Source organism: Schistocerca americana, chromosome X (assembly GCF_021461395.2).
Source record: "Schistocerca americana isolate TAMUIC-IGC-003095 chromosome X, iqSchAmer2.1, whole genome shotgun sequence".
NCBI classification, from domain to species: domain Eukaryota; kingdom Metazoa; phylum Arthropoda; class Insecta; order Orthoptera; family Acrididae; genus Schistocerca; species Schistocerca americana.
This window is the reverse complement of record NC_060130.1, coordinates 1,006,526,199-1,006,548,772: the sequence shown is the minus strand read 5'-3', so window position 1 is coordinate 1,006,548,772 and position 22,574 is coordinate 1,006,526,199. Positions and strand designations below refer to the sequence as shown.

Below are 22,574 nucleotides of genomic sequence, written 5' to 3'. Positions count from 1 at the left end.
ATGTGCAGTTGACGGACTTTGAGCGAGGGCGTATAGTGGGCATACGGGAGGCCGGGTGGACGTACCGCCGAATTGCTCAACACGTGGGGCGTGAGGTCTCCACAGTACATCGATGTTGTCGCCAGTGGTCGGCGGAAGGTGCACGTGCCCGTCGACCTGGGACCGGACCGCAGCAACGCACGGATGCACGCCAAGACCGTAGGATCCTACGCAGTGCCGTAGGGGACCGCACCGCCACTTCGCAGCAAATTAGGGACACTGTTGCTCCTGGGGTATCGGCGAGGACCATTCGCAACCGTCTCCATGAAGCTGGGCTACGGTCCTGCACACCGTTAGGCCGTCTTCCGCTCACGCCCCAACATCGTGCAGCCCGCCTCCAGTGGTGTCGCGACAGGCGTGAATGGAGGGACGAATGGAGACATGTCGTCTTCAGCGATGAGAGTCGCTTCTGCCTTGGTGCCAATGATGGTCGTATGCGTGTTTGGCGCCGTGCAGGTGAACACCACAATCAGGACTGCATACGACCGAGGCACACAGGGCCAACACCCGGCATCATGGTGTGGGGAGCGATCTCCTACACTGGCCGTACACCACTGGTGATCGTCGAGGGGACACTGAATAGTGCACGGTACATCCAAACCGTCATCGAACCCATCGTTCTACCATTCCTAGACCGGCAAGGGAACTTGCTGTTCCAACAGGACAATGCACGTCCGCATGTATCCCGTGCCACCCAACATGCTCTAGAAGGTGTAAGTCAACTACCCTGGCCAGCAAGATCTCCGGATCTGTCCCCCATTGAGCATGTTTGGGACTGGATGAAGCGTCGTCTCACGCGGTCTGCACGCCCAGCACGAACGCTGGTCCAACTGAGGCGCCAGGTGGAAATGGCATGGCAAGCCGTTCCACAGGACTACATCCAGCATCTCTACGATCGTCTCCATGGGAGAATAGCAGCCTGCATTGCTGCGAAAGGTGGATATACACTGTACTAGTGCCGACATTGTGCATGCTCTGTTTCCTGTGTCTATGTGCCTGTGGGTCTGTCAGTGTGATCATGTGATGTATCTGACCCCAGGAATGTGTCAATAAAGTTTCCCCTTCCTGGGACAATGAATTCACGGTGTTCTTATTTCAATTTCCAGGAGTGTACATTAAAAGAACCCTGGTCCCACGGTGAGGAAGAACTGTCACCCTTTTTGCAGCATCTAAATTAAATTCTATCCACGAGAATATCAAATTTATGATGGGTGTGGGGAGGGAAGGCTTTCTGCCATTTCTGTACGCCTTGGTCAGATGGAAAGTCAGTGGATCAATTGGAGCATTCCATTTACAGTAAGCACACACATAAAAACTGTATTTTCAGGCGCCTAGTTGCCTACCCATCACACACTATTGGCGTCCTTCGAACTTTCGTGCACCGGCCGTATGTTGTGACTGATGGAGACAGCCTTGCAAAGGAGCTGCAACACCTACAGTCAGTGGTCAAAGAAAATGGATATTATCCACATCAGATCACCACAGCTTTAAGGAAGGAGATAAAGAGAAGGAGCAGTTCAAGTACAGGGCATTCCGCCTGTACCTTAGCAATATTTTGTCGAAATTAGGCAGAATCTTAAGAAAACAACAAGTCAAAGTAATCACCCACCCACCTACAGAAACTTGCGCTCTTCTCGGTTCGGCAAAGGACTATCTCGGACTACAGAACGCTGCAATCTACAGAATACCTTTCCAGTGTGGCAAAGCCTACATTGGTCAGATAATGCACACGTTGCGTGAAAGGTGCGTTGAACATGATCGCCACACTCGTCCTTCGCAGACCTGTAAGTCAGCCATAGCCGAGCACTGTATCTCCACAGGACATTACACTGCCACGGACACCTTGGTCTCGACGAGATCCTTCTGGGATTCAATCGTTGAGGAATCGGTGGAAATACGGTTTGCGCTAGATCTTATTGATCGTGATGGTGACTTTCAACTGGATAAGGCATGGGTCCTGGTGATTTCTTTAATTTCTTCAGGAAGAAGGCATTGTATGACCAAAGACACATCTAGCGACACTTTATTTAATTATTTTTGAGATATGAATTTTAGCTCTGTGTGTGCACATTCCGACAGAGAGCGGGCATGTAGTATCGCAGTACGCCTGCGCATGCGCGCCATAGATGGAGCAGTATTCGAAGAGGGCAGGTAACTCGACAGAGGTCGCTCATGCAACGGCTGCCTGTGAGCATACGTCGTCGCGCCAATTTTTGGTAGAATGGTAGCTATGTGAACTAACAATATCACGTGCAAAACACTCAGCTGAAGATGACTCAATGGTTATCATCCGAAATATCGTGGTAAGAAGAAGATGTCATCCAGATGCACTCTCGAAATTTAATGGAATACTCCTTACGTTGGGAAAAATTTCAAGAATCAATCCCTTAACTATTTCCCATTTACAATTCCTGTCTAAAATTAATATAAAGCCCTCCTTGTGGAAGACACAAAGGCCATCATCCACCTAGTAAAAATTCTCTCTTCCCCAAACATATTTCACTCCTAATCTTGCCGGCCGGTATGGCCGTGCGGATCTAGGCACTTCAGTCTGGAACCACGTGACCGCTACGGTCGCAGGTTCGAATCCTGTCTCGGGCATGGATGTGTGTGATGTCCTTAGGTTAGTTAGGTTTAATTAGTTCTAAGTTCTAGGAGACTGATGACCTCAGAAGTTAAGTCGCATAGTGCTCAGAGCCATTTGAACCATTTTTGAACCACTCCTAATCTTAATGGGTAAAATCCTGAAACGCTTAATCCTCCCCTCGATACAGAATTTTCTCTGTAACAAGAACATTACCATTCCTAATCACTTCGGTTTTCAGGCCACACATTACATCATATCCCTGGCCAGCCAGTTGAACAGCAAATCTGCAAGGCTAGGGTGGATGGGAAAAGCATGAGAGCGGTCCTCTCGGAGATGGGGTAGGCCTTATTTACAAGCTTTACTAAAATGGGCCACCATTCCACATAATTAAGATCCTGACATAGTTAATAGGTAATAACAAATTTTATGTTAATGTCGATAGAAGTAATGTAATATAAGCACAATTGAAATGGTGGTACTAATGATGCTATCCTGTGCCCAATTTTTAAAGCATTTGCACCAGTGACATACCAAAGCAGGAAAACCGCAATCTTGCGCTCTTTGAAGGTGATAGTTCAGTCTATGGTAGACAACACAACCTTAACTGACTCGTCATGGACTTGCAGAGGAGAAATTACTTAATAGTGCTGTTTTGGAAAATTAAAATTAGTAAATTATGTTCACTATCAGGAGGAGACCTCGCAAAAGTTTGTTCTATCGATGGGTCGTACCTCCATTCGTGTCAGTCGCTTAAATGTTTGGAATTTTATTCTAAACTTCCTTGGAAATGTCACACAACAAGCGCAGATAACAGAGATTCCGTAATGGATTTTCACTCTGCAGCGGAATATTCGCTGATATGAAACTTAATGGTAGATTAAAACTGTGTGTCGTAACGTGCGTATTTCGCAGGAGAATTAACGTCAAGTTTGGTAGTTAGGAGACGAGGAACTGGCGGAAGTAAAACTGTGAGGACGGGTCGTGGGTCGAACTCAGGTGGCTCAGGTTGTAAAGCAGTTGCCGTGTAAGGCAAAGGTCCGACTCGGAGCCTCGGTGTGGCACACAGTTTCAATATTCCAGCAAATTTAATATCGGCGCACACTTCGCTGCAAGGTGAAAAGTCTTTATGGAAACAATCCCCCAGGCCGTGGCTGGCGAGGAGCCCACACGCCACTCGGAGTTATACACTTTTTTATATTTACGATACATGAAGTTGAAACTCGAATATCAGGTGCCTAAGACAATTTGATGAAACTCTACAAAATTCTCGATAAAATCAACTTTGAAGTTTTCCGACAGTATATAATAGTTTAATGTAAGGTGGCAGTATTTAGACAAGTGGTGTACCTTTGTAGGAGAGTGCTCGCATGACACGGGGCAGCCTCATTTTGATTCCCAGCGGACTAAAGTTTTTAAACGAAGTTGCATGTTCTATGAGCATTTTTGTGAAGCGTGAAATTCATAAAATGGAAAATTTTATTTTATTTTTTAAAATTAACCAATCATGATAAAAACCTTTTATAAAAGATCAGTAATAAAGAACTTATATTTGCAATAAAAACCGCATTTTTGTGTGCTGTATGAAACTATAAATAAGGAGACGTGTATTTTTCATAAAAACGACAGTTGCATATGTGTTAATTAACATATATTTTATGAATTTTGTATTTCAGTGACATAAGTATTCGAACTGAACGAAAAAAAATGGTTCAAATGGCTCTGAGCACTATGGGACTTCACATCTTAGGTCATCAGTCCCCTAGAACTTAGAACTAATGAAACCTAACTAACCTAAGGACATCACACACATCCATGGCCGAGGCAGGATTCGAACCTGCGACCGTAGCAGTCCCGCGGTTCCGGACTGAAGCGCCTAGAACCGCACGGCCACCGCTGCCGGCTGAACGAAAAATAAAACGAAAAGAATAATTATCGGAAGACGACTAAGTCCAGCGATCACGTCTGGCGGGCTCTCTATTTTTTTCGCCGTCTTCTGTTGGCACCCACCTACATAGGGAGAAATCATCATCACAATAAAGTAAGAGAAATCAGGGCTCGCACGGAAAAATTTAAGTGCTCGTTTTTCCCGCGTGCCGTTCGAGAGTGGAACGGTAGAGAGACAGCATGAAGGTGGTTCATTGAACCCTCTGCCAGGCACTTTATTGTGAATAGCAGAGCAATCACGTAGATGTTGGTTGGTTGGTTGGTTTGAGGAAGGAGACCAGACAGCGAGGTCATCGGTCTCATCGGTTTAGGGAAGGACAGGGAAGGAAGTCGGCCGTGCCCTTTGAAAGGAACCATCCCGGCATTTGCCTGGAGCGATTTAGGGAAATCACGGAAAACCTAAATCAGGATGGCCGGACGCGGGATTGAACCGTCGTCCTCCCGAATGCGAGTCCAGTGTCTAACCACTGCGCCACCCCGCTCGGTCACGTAGATATAGATGCCTTTATGTATTTTTCGCTTCCTTGAAATGCTTTTAGAACCACCTTTGTTTAAAAATTCCAAGCTTCCAGCACTTGAACTTCGGCTGCTCACATAGCAAGCACGTCCTATACTACAAAGCCACACTACCTGTCGAAAGACTAACTTTACTTTAGCGTGTTAGAAATGCCCGGAAAACTACAAAGTCGATTTTCTCGAGTATTTTTGAGAGTTGCATGGAACTGCTATGGGACACTGATGTTTGAGCTCCGAAATTCACGTACCACAAATAGCAAAAATTACAAAAATCCGGTTACCCTCTAGTTTCATTGTAAGCCATGTCCCCGCAGTATATCTTCTTCCAGGAATGCTAGTCCTGCAAGTCTAACAGGATAACTTCAGTACAGTTTGGAAGGTAGGAGATGAGATGCTGCCAGAAGTAAAGCTGTGAGAACGGTTAGTGAGCCGGAAGGGGTGACCGAGCGGTTCTCGGCACTACAGTCTGGAACCGCGCGATCGCTACGCTCGCAGGTTCGAATCCTGCCTCGGCCATGGATGTGTGTGATGTCCTTAGGTTAGTTAAGTTTAAATAGTTCTAAGTTCTAGCGGACTGATGACCTCAGAAGTTATGTGCAACAGTGCTCAGAGCCGTTTGAACCATTTGAACGTGTAGTGAGTCGTGCTCGGGTAGTTCGTTGGGTAGAACAGCTGACCGCGAAAGGTAAAGATCCGGGGTTCGATTCCCGGTGCGACACACAGTTCTAATCTGCCAGGAAGTTTAATAGAGTTTCCATTACATTATTCCAATTGTAAGCACTGCTCGAGGGCAATGGCTAGACCGCCAGACGCAAATTTGTAAATAAGAAAGATTTTCGCTCTTCCTTCTGTAATATATTGCTGCGATATCTTTGGCATCACTGAAAAGTTTCGTTTATATAAAACCAGCTGAGTACCTGGCGTTCCCCGGACATGCATTTACTTAAGTCCTCTACTAGTACATCTCCCCCTCTTTCTATCTGTCTGCGCCCCCTCCCTCCCTGTCCATCTCCTTCTCCATCCTCTGCCCACCAATCATCTATGTCCGTCTCCTCCTTCGCTTTCTCTCAGTCGCTCTCCTCATCTTGCCTTCTCTGTTCGTGTCATTCTCCTTCCTTCTCGCTCCATGTTATCACCCCCAACCCAATAGTATGCTGCTGCTTCTTACCCCTACACAATTTCTTTCCGGGCAACAAGTGATAGGAGCACCAAGTATGGTTGAAATTGATCTACTGTTTTAGGATAAGATGTGGAACATACATCTACTTTTATAATACTTATGGATTCATATGCTGCAGAATAAAATTCTAATAATCGTAACAGACGCTACCTGGGTCATTTTCAACACACTCATACATCAGGTTACAAATATGCTGTGAATCACTTCCATCATTCAGACACGAACACAGCTATTCTGTAACACGTTAGAAAATTAAGACCCCATTTCATTGCTAGGTTCATGACCGTTTTTAAGTAAACTGCAGACACACCAAGAACACGATCGCTCTCCATTTCAGACGATATATATCCTGCCAGAAGTGATGAATATACTAGAAGTAAATAAAATGAAACTGCACTGGTTGAAAGGGTACGCCATTTTATTTCAGTGATTACAAAACTGAGTCATGTTTACAAACAACTTGTCCGTACGTGCCTACTTATCAGTACGACGCTGCAACCAATCTAGCCTGGAAGCACGCGCTGAATCGGTTGGGGAAGATGTCGCAAGGCCATTGGATCCTCTTCTGAGGCAACGTGACCCACAACTGTTGTAACTAGTCCTTCATTGTCTAGATACTGTTACAGGCACACAGTTGACGTCCGAGTTTGTTCCACACGTGTTTCAAGAGCTGTGTCAGCGGCTTTGAAATTTGTTGCCACTAACACAGTACTTAAGAAACAGACCTCAAGTTCAGTGGGATATTCGATTGTAACGCTATATTTGAAAGGTTACTGTAGGCGAACGAGGAGCAGACTAGTTTTCTCGCTATCGCAGCTGTAAGCGCACTGACGTACTGGTGAGTTAATGTAGCGGCTGCTCGAGTCCAAAATGGTTCAAATGGCTCTGAGCACTATGGGACATAACATCTGTGCTCATCAGTCCCCTAGAACTTAGAACTACTTAAACCTAACTAACCTAAGGACATCACACACATCCATGCCCGAGGCAGGATTCGAACCTGCGACCGTAGCAGTCGCGCGGTTCCTGCTGAGCGCCTAGAACCGCTAGACCACCGCGGCCGGCGCTCGAGTCCATCCAACACATTTTTCTTCCCATTATACATGAAAACGATCAATAACACCCTCATGCATCTCCCTGTTATTACTTTACTGTCACTGCACCTGGTTTAGTGTTTTGTGTTCTGTCTGTCAAGAAATTTTCAATCCCTTCTCAAACATGCTTATACAGGGTGAGTCACCTAACGTTACCGCTGGATATATTTCGTAAACCACATCAAATACTGGCGAACCGATTCCACAGACCGAACGTAAGGAGAGGGGCTAGTGTAATTGTTTAATACAAACCATACAAAAATGCACAGAAGTATGTTTTTTAACACAAACCTACGTTTTTTTAAATGGAACCACGTTAGTTTTGTTAGCACATCTGAACATATAAACAAATACGTAATCAGTGCCGTTTGTTGCATTTTAAATGTTAATTACATCCGCAGATATTGTAACCTAAAGTTGACGCTTGAAACCTCCGACGTTCAGTTACGTGTAGTAATAAACACGGGCCACGGTCGGCGAGCAGCATCTGCAGGGACATGTTTACGATGACGACCGTGTTTACGAGTGTGCACTGTTGTGGTTTGGTCTAGCTGTCGAAGTGTCCGCATGTAGCGTTTGCTGCTATTGTTATTCTGCATTCGTCTCCGCACGCAGACCAACTATAGTACACCGTGTTACCAGACGTCTGTGATAGTGTAGTGTTGTAGGAACTGTGACCATGGTGTATTTGAACTCTGAAAAGGCGGAGATGATCCTCATCTATGGCGAGTGTCGACGAAATGCAGCTGAAGCCTGCAGGATGTATGCAGAACGGTACCTGCACAGAGAGCATCCAACGTGCCGCACATTGCAAAACATCTACCACCAACTGTATGCAACAGGTACGGTCGTAGCACGCAAACGGGTCCGTAACAGGGCCGTCACAGGAGAAGCGGGTGCAGTTGGTGTGTTAGCTGCTGTTGCCATGAACCCACAGATGAGTACACCGCTTTCACTCGTTTCATATGTCGCTACATCAGCAATTACATGGTGATGACTTTAATCATCGAGTGCAATTCTGTCACTGGGCATTAACAGAGAATGCGTCGCAGTTCTACCTGTTTACCGATGAAGCGGGTTTCACAAACCACGGGGCAGTGAATCTACGGAACACGCATTACTGGTCCGTGGACAATCCTCGCTGGCTCAGACAGGTAGAGCGACAGCGACCGTGGACTGTAAATGTATGGTGCGGAATCATTGGCGACCACCTCATTGGTCCTCACTTCATTGCAGGGGCCCAAACAGCTGCAACATACATCGCGTTTCTACAGAATGATCTGCCAACATTGCTCGAAAATGTCCCACTGGAAACGCGTCGACGCATGTGGTATCAGCATGAAGGTGCACCTGCACATTCCGCAATTAACACTAGGCTGACCCTTGACACGATGTTCGACGGGCGTTTCATAGGACGTGGAGGACGCATAAATTGGCCAGCCAGTTCTCCTGATCTTACACCTCTGGACTTCTTTCTGTTGGGTACGTTAAAGGAGAATGTGTACCGTGATGTGCCTACAACCCCAGAGGATATGAAACAACGTATTGTGGCAGCCTGCGGCGAAATTACACCAGATGTACTGCGGCGTGTACGACATTCATTACGCCAGAGATTGCAATTGTGTGTAGCAAATGATGGCCACCACATTGAACATCTATTGGCCTGACATGTCGGGACACACTCTATTCCACTCCGTAATAGAAAACGGAAGCCACGTGTGTACGTGTACCTCACCCCTCATGGTAATGTTCAGGTGCGTCAGTGAAAAAGACCGATAAAAAGGTGTTGGCATGTGCACGTAATGTGCTGTTCCAGTCTCTTCTGTACCTAAGGCCCATCACCGTTCCCTTTGGATCCCTACGTAATTCGTTGCTCTCCGATACACACGATCGAACAGCGGTGGAGTGGTACTCAAGCGTCAACTTTAGGTTAGAATATCTCCGGATGTAATTAACATTTTACAATGCAACAAACGGCACTGATTACTTATTTATTTATATGTTCAGATGTGCTAACAAAACTAACGGGGTTCCATTTAAAAAACGTAGGTTTGTGTTAAAAAACATATTTCCGTGCATTTTTTTATGGTTTGTATTAACCAATTACACTATCCCCTCGCCTCACGTTCGGACTGTGGAATCGATTTGTCAGTATTTGATGTGGTTTAGGAAATATATCCAGCGGTAATGTTAGGTGACTCACCCTGTATATTCCAAACATAAGAATTTTCTATGGTGGAAATGGGCATAGTAATAAATCAGAAGCTTTTAGAGACACCAGTTCCCTCTAACTACATCTACCCACGTCAAATGATTCATAAGGTGTCAAGAGAGGGAACTGGATTATGCATGATCTATGTCTTCGGAAATCATACTGATTTCCCCAGAGAAAGCAACTTTTGCAGGTCCGTCATTATGTTTGTATTTAGATGATGTTCTGTACTCTGCTACAAATTAATGTGAATGATGTAGAACTGTAATTCTGTGGACCAGTTTCTCCGTCTTTCTTTCAGGTGAATATGGCTTTATTTCAAACGCTGGGAACAGTTCTCTGCTTGAGATATCATCCCTGAACCACTGAGTTTGGAAACTATGTATACACCTAAAAATAGTTTAAGGTACTATTATTGACTGCTATTTCTATCATCATTGCAGTTCCACGATTTTCCTTTTTGAATGCTTTCGTTTTGCAGCTGCGATTTCGGTCTATATCTCACCAACAAATGTCTAAATAGTCTTCACATGCGATTAAAATATCGTCAGGTTTTGAAGATGTCGTCCGATAATACAGTATATTGTTAGGGTGAATACTGGTAGCCAAGGGTGTTTCTGTCACTTCTGCCTCCCTGCGGAATTATGCGTTCTTTCGTACTTATTGAGCAGTAGGCGCCGTCTCTTGAATCTTCACGATGTTTGTTTGCCCACGGCAGACTGTGCTGCCTTTAAGTATTGCCCTCGGTATACATGTTTCTAGAGTTTTATCGATAGTCGTTTAACGTTGAACCACGGTCTTACGGTGCCCATTTAAAGTGGTCATAGCTGCTGGTTGAAAAATTTAATCTCTTTCTTATAATTTACCGCAGATAAAGCCTATTTGATTTATTTTTGTACTCTTGATACTTTGGTGACTGTTTTTTCCACATACGCATCTTCTGGGTCTGCTGCCAACAAATTTAATTCACAGGTAGGTGTCACATCGATCCTTGATATGAAAGAGTGTTGTTCAGTTTGAGGTTGCGCCATGGTGGAAAGCGCATCCAATCACATTCGTTCAAGCAGATTTAGGTCTTCTGTGGTTTCCATAAATCACTTAAGACAAGTACGGCCATTTTCCTTACCCATTCCTCTCCAAACCGACCCTGTGTTTCGTCTCTGATAACCTCGTCGTCGAAGGGGTGTTAAATCCTAATCTTTCCTGTCTCATTACCAGGTTGTTTTCCGCTTCCGCTACTTCTAGATCAGTAATTTTCCAACTGTATCGCTTGGTGTTGAAAATCTCCTGCAGCTATTGTACACTGATTTGGAACCTAGATAATACCCCATTAAACATTTATTCGAATTTAGCAGTTGGTTCCGTCTTGTGCGACCTCAGTGGGAATCCGGAGAAATTTATCCACGAGGGAGAAAAATTCAAAAGTTGGTAATTTTATTATAACTGAATGCGTGTGTAGGATAACATGTTCTGGCTCAATAATAAATCTGACAAGAAGTGCAAAAGTTTCATTACTTCAAACAACTGATATTTTTCCATTTAGTATTTTAAGCCAGACAGCTGAGACTGATTAACGGTAAGCGCATTTCAGTACATCTTTTTAAAACACCAATATGAATATGGATGCCATATTTTGATTTCAACGATCTGAAATAACATCTTCGGGGTATCCAACGAATTACGAAACATAGATCTACAGAACATTCAAAAAATTACAGAAATTCCCATATTGTAAGAGGAAATGGAAAATTATAAGCTACAAAATAAAAAGGCAGAATGATTTAGCAAATCGTACTGTGCATAAACAAAAACAGCCAACAAAAATGACAGATAATACTCTTTGTAGTGGAGAAACAGGCAACAAACTTCATAAACGACTTATTAAACTTTGATGGCATTTACAACACATTATTTGCATACTGGCTTTACATCTGACCACGTCAGTTGATTTAATCCACTAGTTTCATGCTTTTCATTTTTTGATGTTGAACTAAATGTGTTTTGAAATCTGCATGTTTGTGTTGCTTGGATCAAGTGTAGCAAGTGTAGCCTAGGTCTCGAATACGAGCAGAAGAACGTGGGAAATCTCTCAAAATCACCTTCAAAGTGGCCATATGAATATTGACCTTCAACAACTGAACCAAATGAATCCTCGTTTGAAATTTGGCACATTATTGAGCAGCCCTGCCAAGTGGACTGCAGAATTCGCCAGCCTGCGTGTACCGCCGGGTTGCACGCAATGGAGTTTGAGACGGTGATAATTTTTGGTAAAAAGAGAGAGGTTCTGTACTCTGCTGGTGAGTAGAGTAGCAAACAATCATTGCTACAAATTTATGAAAATTCTGTAAATATTGGAAAGTCCGTATCCAGATTCCAATAGGCGGCAAGTGCTCGCTCTTGTGGACGCCCGGGGCGACACCAAATTAATTGGATACCATAGAATCAAATTTCATCCTGCGCAAGCATGGCTGTAGTGAGGCATGATAATCAGTACATAGAGAGGACCCCGAAAAAGAATGTGTGATTGTTTTTCTCGTGTCACCTGTACCTACGCCGCCGTAACACGAGCCGCATATTCCCTGGGGTGCACTGACGTCAGATCATACGCCGACAGCTGCGCCAGAGCGAGGCTGGTCGATGGGTGGAAAGCGTCGATGTCAGAGCAGTTGTAAACTTGACAGACAGACAACTGTTCTCTCCGAGGGACTTCATTTCGTAGCCGATCCCACTGCACTCGCTCTTGCTCTCACTGCGTGCAACCCCCTCACGAAGCAGTACCAAAGGACTCTCATCAATCGCAATCTATGATTCAAACACTGTGAAAAAATTGTTTGATAAAAAGAAAAATTCAAATTAATACATCCTCCGATTAAAAGACAAAGATAAGTCTGCATTGTTTTACCAGTTGCTTACACTGCCCCTCCTTACTTAGTTTTATCGTTGTGCAGTCTGCAGGTATTCTCCACATGCTAATGTAGTTGATGTGACTCTTCATGAGACAGAACGCATAGTCACAGGCTGCCTTACACCATCTCCAGTCAATAGGAACTGCCCACTCGTGGGGATAGCATCTCCGGATATAAGAAGACAAACAGCATCACATATTGTAAGCAGGAGCAGGAAACTGGTCCAAGTTATGCACTCTTAGGGGCCCACGTATATCGATCACGATTGAAATCCATTGAAAGGTTCCTCATTACAACAGTAACAATTACAATTTTAGCAGAAGCACACCGAACTGAGCTGGGGAGGGCAAAGTCCCCTGGAGGATTAAGGACAGCAAAAGAGAAGCTACGATCAAACGGGACTTGGAAGGTGCTTAAGAGATTGAGAACAGGGGTGACAATGTGGACCATTGATTTGAGGGAGAAGTCGGATATTAGTGATGATGAACTTTGTGAGTGTGAGGCAAGGCATGACTCCCAATACTTGTTGGTTTCCAGTAATTTGTGCGAAACCGGTGACACGAAAGACTTGCTTCCGTCGAATGACGGTACCGTTATGACTGCTGAACATTAAACTCACAAAGTGTGGAATATCCCTCAATCATTAATATTAGAATGAAGTTTTTGGATTACGAGGGCTATTCGGAAAGTAAGGAACGATAGGTCGCGAAACGGAAACCACAGTGAAAATGAAAACTGTTTTATTTGCGACGGTTAGCTACTCCTTCCAGCTACTTGCCTACACAGTCACCGCTCGGGCTTAGACATCTGTCGTAGCGTTGTACCAACTTCTCAATTCCCTCGTTATAGAAGACAGCTGTCAGTGCTTTTTAGCAATGTTCTACTCTGGACTGCAGCTCGTTGTCTGTGTCAAAACATTGTCTTCGTAGCCAGCGGTTCATTTGAGCAGGGGTAGCCAATTACGTGCTGTATTGTGGGTGATCAAACACTTCCCATCGAAAACGCTGCATGAGCATCTTCGTTGCCCCTGCAGAGTGCGGCTGAGAATTGTCGTGTAGAAGGAACCAGATGACAGTTACGTTATGTGGATTACGTAATTTTAGGCCAAATCTTTCACCAGGCCCTCATACTTGGTGGGAGACGCTAATTCCTAGCCATCTTTACGTTCTCACTCTGAGCTCAGAACTGAAAAGAGAAACATGGTACGATCGACGGGCGTACTAGACACAGTGCCCAACGCATCTGTGCAGAACTTCACCAGATTTTCACTGTATTTTCCATTTCGTGACCGATCGTTCCTTATTTTCCGAATAACCCTCGTATATTGTGGTTTAGTGATTTTTTGGACTAGGATAAGTAAATAAATTTATTTTTACGATTTGTGGTGGAAAAACTGACTTATTTTTCCTTTACGAGTATGAGCATGAGTTTATGTAAATGCGGCTTAGCTATTTAGACCGAAAAAGTACGTCATACGTACTGGATCAGTATTATGTATCAAATATTAGCGTTTGGTTGTGAAGAGAACTAAAAACAGTACTGAGGCCAAATTACTGGAAAGAGCCACTCCTAATCTCAGCACAATCATTCACGTTGCATCCATTCATGACCTACTCTGCTTTTCCTTACTTAACAGAAAACCAAGTAGCTATTAATTATTTACATTTCGCACACATTGCTTTAAATTACCCTGTGTAACATCAAGGGGTATTAAAATTTTCTCGGGTTTCCAGCCGCGTCAAATCATACTTACCACTTGACAATGACTGAGGAGAGCTCGGTCGAAAGCTCGTGGGATTTTAACCACGTGACGCGGCTGGAAGCCCGAGAAAATTTTATTAATTCGTATCGCTGCGAAACCATGCAACATGTATAACGAGGTATCATTTGAAGCTTCCTGTAGAAGCAGCAACTCTCAGCACCTAAAGACATGAAGCCGCCTAACACCAATAAGGCAACCAAAAGAGAGTACCGCAGATTAAAGCATGAAAAAAGCCAGTAGGAACAGCGCTAAACTCTTATCTTAAACTGCGTTATAAACGAAGATCATCAACTGACATAAGGATGGGGTGGGCCTGTCGCATTGTAGATTATCTCTGATCGCAGCACTGGACAACAACCACATCATCTCCTGGCCTTGGAGCACAGTTATCGCTGTCCCCAAGAGTACCATCGCTAACCGCACGCTACAACGAAACGGCGTTCAAGACTGTGCTGCGACAGACGATAAAATACCGCTGCAGTGTTTGAGTCCATATAAAAACGACACGACGAGAGACGACGATGGAACACAGTAAAGGCGTAATATGTTAGCGTAGTCATTTTCAAAGGGCAGTGGCGACGCAGAGGGAACTTAAATAATGATCATTAGACGAAGACCGACTCGGAGTTCAAGGTAGACCGTGCAAATTCCTCCTGCCGTCATTGTAGAATCTCCGCAAGGGTCACGAGAGAGGACCAATGAGAAACCAATCTAAGGTATGGGAAAGTCATGTTTCTCGCATTTCACATGCTAATTAACCGGGCTGGGCTGGATCTAATACTACTACGAAATGATGTCCCCCTTAACAGTAAAGTTGCTTGCGGAGTTTATATGCAGGCACATGGAGTATATATAAGTAAGAGGGAGCCTCATAATGTGGAAAAAGCTCTTCTGGGGGGTTATAAAATGTATGCGCTGATGGAATTGTGGTAAAGATAATGATTACACGTAATGGCATATGATGATGATTGGTTTGTGGGGCGCTCAACTGCGCAGTTATCAACGCCCATACAAATTCCCAACCTTTTCTCAGCCCAATCTCGCCACTTTCAAAAATGATGATGAAATGAGGAGGACAACATAAGCACCCAGTCATCTCGAGGCAGGTGAAAATCTCCTACCCCGCGCTCGGGAAGCGAGAACGCGACCGTGAGACCACGAGCTGCAGACATAACGACATAGGACACCACAGAGAGTTTGCATGGGCATGTCGCAAGTGTATGGCACGGTGATAAAATACTGACATACAGGGTTCGAACAACTGTATAGACATATGGAAACACCGCGACAAATGCATGCTTGAACACGAATATAGATATTAGCCGACCTTACACGTTGCGGCGTTGTATTTGACCTCGAACGGCTACTGTGAAGTGTCCTCAATATGTTGCAAGTGCCAGAACAGTGTCCTGTGTAGTTGTAAGAGCATTATGTCGAAGCTAAGCGACTTCTAAATTGGGTAAATTATTAGTACTCGTGTGGTGGCTGCTTCCATAACCAAATTTGCCAAAGTTTTTGATGTTTTAAGAGACACCCTAAAAAAGAATTTTACCGCACACAGGGAATGCGGGTAATAATCATCCGCTAAGTCACACGCGAACAAAGTGTATATTCAGCCGTCGTGACAGCCGCTCATTGAAGCGGATTGTGACGAAAAATAACAGAACGACAGCTGCAAAAGTCACTGTAGAATAGAAAGTCACGCTCGCAGACACTATTGGCACCTTAACAGCACGAAATGAGCTCAATGATCAGGGAATTACAGGGTGATCTGAAATTCTAAAGCCACGTATCAGTTATGGAAATACTCGTCCGAATAGCCGTAAGGGCTAAAGCGCCGCTTCCGAGAGGTAGAGATGCTCGAGCGCCGGATCGAATCCGCCTGCCGGGTTAACGACAGTAATTGGCGTGTCGGCGACCCGGATGTGGATTTTAGACGATTTAACACATCCCAATGGGTGAATACCTGGTTGACACCCAAGTTCCGCCTCAGTTAGATTCACAAATACTTAAATACGTTTCGCTGCTTTCACGTGAATAACGTTACACACAGACAGTTTGGATATATGTATGCCGTCCTGGATGGAGGGGGTGGGGTGGGGGGCGGGTAACAGGGTGTCGAACGGACGGGCATCGAGCCAGCCCTTAAATCACCCTTGCCAAATCCCCCAACATCCATGCGGGTCAACAACCATGCGGGACAAGCGGGACAAGGACACATGGAAAAGAAAGACTCATCAGTGATGCAAATGCCCTTAACAGGAAAACATGGTACCGAAGCCAAACATGCTGAACTTTGAGGCAATGGAAGAGTCTTTTCGTCGGATGTGTCTTGTTAGAAACTGTTTCCTTCTCGCCGATATTTCCTCCCAAGAGTGAAACATAGTGGGTGTCCAGGCACCCATATTGGGGGATTCTGTTGTCCCCATGGTTACTCTGCAAAGGTCACATTACTGCCATTTTGGCTGGTCAGGTCCATTCCATGGTACAGTGTTTGTTCCCGGTAGTGACGACAGAGCCCCTGTTTACACATCTCGCATCGTCCACGAGAATGTATTGTTGCTTCTGCCCTGGCCACCACAATCACCAGATCCCAATGTTATTGAACCTTTATGGTCTACTTGATCACTTTCCACCTACATCATCGTCACGTCAACTTGCCAATATTTTCCAAAAAGAATGGAACGAGTTCCCTTGAAAACCACACGGGGCTGTATTTTTCTATTCCGAGACGATTGGCAGTTGTTTTGAACGCTAACGGTTTTCCTGCACCGTATTAGGCATGGTACTGGGTTGTGCCTTTGGTTTTTCCATATTTTTGTCTATCCCCTGTATGTGTGTTATGTTCCACAAAATTAAAATCGCTCAAACACATGTAATTAAAACAATTGCACATTACTGTTCAAATAATAAAAGTTTTGGTATTATTTCATTTATATATTTCGATATTTTGTCTCACTTTATCTAGGAGAGTGCTGATATTTAGAAAGCACAACTTTGAAGGAAACAAGAGGCAAAATTATGTACAGGGAAATGGGGAAACAAATTATACAAAAATACTCTAAGTTTCCGATAATGCTAAAATGAGGAAGGGAAATAAAACTTACGTTAAGTAAAATAATTCTGTAGGAATAAGTATTTACTCCGATGAGCTATCTTATTTTTATTAAGATCCACACGAAGGAAGACCACATACTTAAAACATACAGAGGCTCATTAATGTACGAGAAAATGTATTTCAGCGAGCACGTGCCCTCCGCCACAAATCAAACGGAATATTCCTGAGTTCAGATAGTGAAGTGTTAAACGCTATTACAGGATGCTGTAAACTGCGAGAAATGTAATATTCCTATTCGTCCTCAACGACATCCAAAAAAGCAGACTTGTAGATAGTCACCATGTGAAATCAATGCACAATCTCACTGCAACACACAGTATCGCTTTTTAATCAATAAAATCACAGGAAATATTGTATTCTGTCAAGCGTGATGACGTATGAAGTTTAGTTTCCCGGTATGTGCCACACAAGTATGACCACACAAACTATTTTACATTTTGTTTTTAAGTTTCAGTCATCAGCTTGAGCCTATCATGAAAAAAGCACGTCGACAGAAAAACATTAACTTATTGAGGAAACCATTCATTCATGTAACAGTATTGACATATATCTCGAAATCAATACTTAAAAATATGACGTAAAAGACACCAGTAATAAGTCTATATTTTTCTAATAATTATTATAGGTCTATATACTGCAGACGAAACGAAAGAGTATCTAAAGTGCAAATCAAATATTCGTACAAGCGCCATTTTCTTGGAATATGCAAAAGGACATGGATGTAGTGTCGCCAACAACGCCGTCACGAAGACCTCGTCAATCAGACGTGCTTACGCCGGGAAAAATGAATGGAAGGTGCATCACAGATTTAATTAGAAGTTCATTGTTTGCATGGAGGGTGGAAATGAATAATTCTTTATACAAATGACTACTGCCTGGGACTGCTAAATAGAAGATGTAAATTGAAATAAAGGCAACTTCTATAGTGACTAAACCTCTGTTAGCCCCACATTTAATTTCCAACTGAATTAACATCTCTGTTCACAGTGATTTACCATAGAATCCCTCCAGCAGAAAATTGCTCGCTGGAGGACAGTGTGCGTCACAGCTGTTAGTCAGAGAAAGCCAGAGAAGGGAAGCGGTTCCAAATACTGTAATTTCACGGTCCGCATATCTCATGCATAACACCTGTAGAGCAGAAGAATGAATTCTACCGGGTATAAAGACCTTCGATGAGCAGAATACACCTCTCTTTCATAATTTTTGCTAGGGATTCCGGGAACAGCGATCGTTTATCACCACCTCTTTAACCACGATATTTTGTAAAAGATTTGTGTGACCCATACTTCACTATTGCTCAAATATTTAGGATGCATATCAGATCAGACAAACTGGAGCCATCTAGCGCTCACAAAGAACTTGGCTGCTTAGGCAGTTTAAAAGGGAAAAGGGACGTTGATAAAACTTAACTGGCCAGTACTACAACAACATCTCTCGAGAACCGCCTTCCAAAACTTGAAGAATCCCATTTCTTCACAACAACTGTGAATATTCTTCAGCTCCCTAAGTATTAATACCGAGCGAGGTGACACATTGGTTAGTACACTCGACTCTCATTCGGGAGGACAACGGTTCATATCCGCGTCCGTCCATTCCGACTTAAGTTTTCTGTGATTTCCTTAAGTCGTTCCAGGAAACTGCGAAGATGATTCCTTTGAAAAGGGCACGGCCGATTTCCCTCCCTATCCTTTCGTAATCCTACCTCGTGCTTCGTGTATAATGACCTCACTATCTGCGTGGCGCTAAACTCTAATCTTCGCTTTTCACTAACGAGGAGAACAAAGTAAGTGACATATGATTTCCCAGAAACATCACTCGGTGGAAGGGGAGTTAAAATAAGATAACACGTGTCTCGACTTATCCATAGATATTCTACTGTTTACGAGAAAACGACTGCAAAAGTTTTCGATGTAACATGGACTCCTTTTAGAGGGCGCCGGTCTCAGATGAAGTGTTGGCGCACAGGGTAGCGTCGCGGACTGTCGCCGTGTTCGAAAATCGATTATTATTTTTATTTATTTTATATTATTTTTAGTTTCTCCTTTATGTAGTCATGTCTGTAGAACGTTACTACATGAATGTTTGTATCAAGTTATGGGATACAAAGCACTCCGTCTTCAGGCCACAAGTGGCCCATCGGGACCATCCGACCGCCGTGTCATCCTCAGTTGAGGACGCGGATAGGAAGGGCGTGTGGTCAGCACACCGCTCTCCCGGCCGTTATTATGGTTTTCTCTGACCGGAGCCGCTACTAGTCGGTCGAGTAGCTCCTCAAGTGGCATCACGAGGCTGAGTGCACCCCGAAAAGTGGCAACAGCACATGACGGCCCGGATGGTCACCCATCCAAGCGCCGGCCACGCCCGACAGCGCTTAACTTCGGTGATCTGATGGGAACCGGTGTATCCACTGCGGCCAGGCCGTTGCCTTATGGGATACAAGTGAGTTACATAAACTGTAAAATTACAACTGGGTTTCACAGTGCCATACATTTATTATGTAGTGTATGTGCATGTATGGTATTTTCGGGGTCACAATCTTTTCAAATTGGCATATTCTTATATTTCATTCTGATCTAAATTCTTGTATTTTATTCTTATGTTTATTCTTCAGGAATATTTGGTATATTCATATGGTTGATACCGGTCGTAGAAACATTCGAAACATAGATATTCCGAACATCAGGAGCCTCACGGGTAGACAGACTTGCCAGAGTGACATTTCTTCTTGCGAATTTCACTCGGTCGGCCATGGTGGCCGAGCGGTTCTAGGCGCTACAGTCTGGAGCCGTGCGACCGCTACGGTCGCAGGTTCGAATCCTGCCTCGTGCATGGATGTGAGGGATGTCCTTAGTTTGGTTATGTTTAAGTAGCTCTAAGTTCTAGGGGACTGATGACCTCAGAAGTTAAGTCCCATAGTGCTCAGAACCAATTTCACTCGGGAAAGAATGCGCTGGCGGTAATTTCGCGGTAAACCACGCATTATGGGTCACTTTTCCGAACACTGGCGCTTGCAACTGAATATGAGTCAAGGCACACCAAGGAACTTCACCTAAAACAATTTCAAATAATTTTCTTGTTTATTTATTGCTTTTTATAAATCATTCACCACACATATAATTAGTAGAGGAATAATGTCAACGTTATTTTAGTATAAATTGGAAAAACATAAGTGTAATAATCTTGTCCGGATATGGGTAGAAAGAAGAAAAACAAACAAAAATAAATCATCGGGTTTCGAACACGGGGCACAAAATTGCGAAGCCGCGATGCCTGTCACTATGCCACCGATTAGGATGAAATGTTCACTCGCCAACAGGCACATAAAGAACCTCGAAACCTTTGACCGTCGTTTCTCAGAAACGGTCGAATATCTATATATAATCCGAGACAGTTATCCTCTTATAATTACCGCTCATCTAGTGGGTGAAATTTCCGGGAAGTCGCGTTATAGCAGTTGTCGTGTTCTCCTCATATTTATCCCGCAGAGATCGTCCAGTTGTTAAAACTCTGACCTAATATCCAGGAGGATGGAGTTACCTGTGTTCGGGCGCTCTGATTTAGGTTTTAGGTGTTTTTTAAAGTACTATCTGGAAAATTCTGGGATGAGCAAAGCCTCAGCCGACCACATGCTCTGTTCTCACAAAAGGTATATACTGTATGTATGTGTAATGGAGCTATATATTTTCATTGTACTATGATAAGTCCTGTATCACTGTGAAATAATCCTCGGTTAAAAAATAAGTAAGTAAGAAATGAGGAGTCCCGCCGCTTCTGTTCAGGGACGAAGAGTAGGAAAAACGACACCTTGTACGTCCCGGTGCGAGCTGTTATTTGTCTAAATATATCCGAACAATGTGTATAGGATGTATGGGTACGAGGCTGATCAAAATTCGTAGTTACTCCCTTGGGAGACCGTTTTTGACGTTCTGAGCAGGTTCTCGCAAGAGGCGCGAGGTCTTTCTCCAAGAGTTTGCCAGTTAAGATGTGTCACCGTCTATATGACACACCCTCGCCACCGAGCGAGGAGAAGCAACGGTTAATTCAATGGAATCGCATTCGGGGGACGCAGTTCAAATCCTCGTCCGGCTACGTAGATTTATATTTTCCGTGCTTCCCCTAAATCGTTTAAGACAAATGAGGCGAAGGTTCCTTCAGGACGATTCTTCAGGTTTCCTTTCCGTGTCCTTCGTAATTCAATGTTGTGCTTCGTCTCCAATGACATCATCGTCGACGGGACGTAAAACCCTAATCTTGTCTGTTTCCCTACACTCTCTCGCCTGCCAAACAAGCCTTTGATCAATCGCAGCGCTTGTTGTATAAGCGCGATATTTTGTGTCAGTGGGAGAGAATGTGGGTCCAATACATTATTCCAGTATGAGCCACACCAGCACTCCGTATGGAATCTCTTCTGCTGAAAATCTGAATTTTCCCAATATCCTACCAATGAATAATTGACTGTCTTTTGGCTTACCTCCAGTTGAGCTATGTGATAGTTGTACTTCATATTTTCACTCCTAAATAATGGAATCCTGTGATTTACGTAGTTATGACTCGTTATCGCAGTAGTCAAACGATACCCTGCTTTTAAGGGCTGTGCCTGCACAACATAGACGATTTCTACATTAAGAGCTAGTTTCTCGCCTATGCACCAGGCTGGCATTTGGTCGAGATCGAATTGATGTACTTAAATTATTAGTCGATGGATTTTATTCATAGATTTTATTTATGTATTTGCTATTTTCCTATAGCCTGTTATCTAGATACAAGAACAGACAATATTTTGGACATGAATTGGTATGTACATAATATTTTAACATAATTTCTTCAAAATATGTTGGTATAAAGTATGTTAGCATAACTAAGCGTTATGGTATTCATGGGGAGGGGTTAGCGAGGGAATATATATCAAATATCTACACTGAAAGAAATAAAATCGAAAGAAAGTGAAAAACTTCTAAATACTAGCGTTCTTTATAAGTTCACCTGTTCATTCGGAATCCAGAAGGCACATGCATACAGTTGTACTGTACTGTATTACTGGTTCACAAATTTTGTAATTTATAATTCTACCCAACACTACAGTGCACAGTAGTATATTACACTACGTTACTGTACTTGGTATCAGGATCATGCCAGATTTCTCATTTGTCTGGGTAGTTAGCCTCCAGCGGGCTGAGGCACAACTCGAAATTCACGGAGGCTGCGCTGCTGTGTGG

General features: G+C 43.8%; 1 pseudogene; it reads right to left on the bottom strand.

The window, feature by feature from the left end:
* Positions 1 to 19,666: 19,666 nt before the first annotated feature.
* LOC124557134 lies at positions 19,667 to 19,784 on the bottom strand (annotated as a pseudogene).
* Positions 19,785 to 22,574: the final 2,790 nt, after the last annotated feature.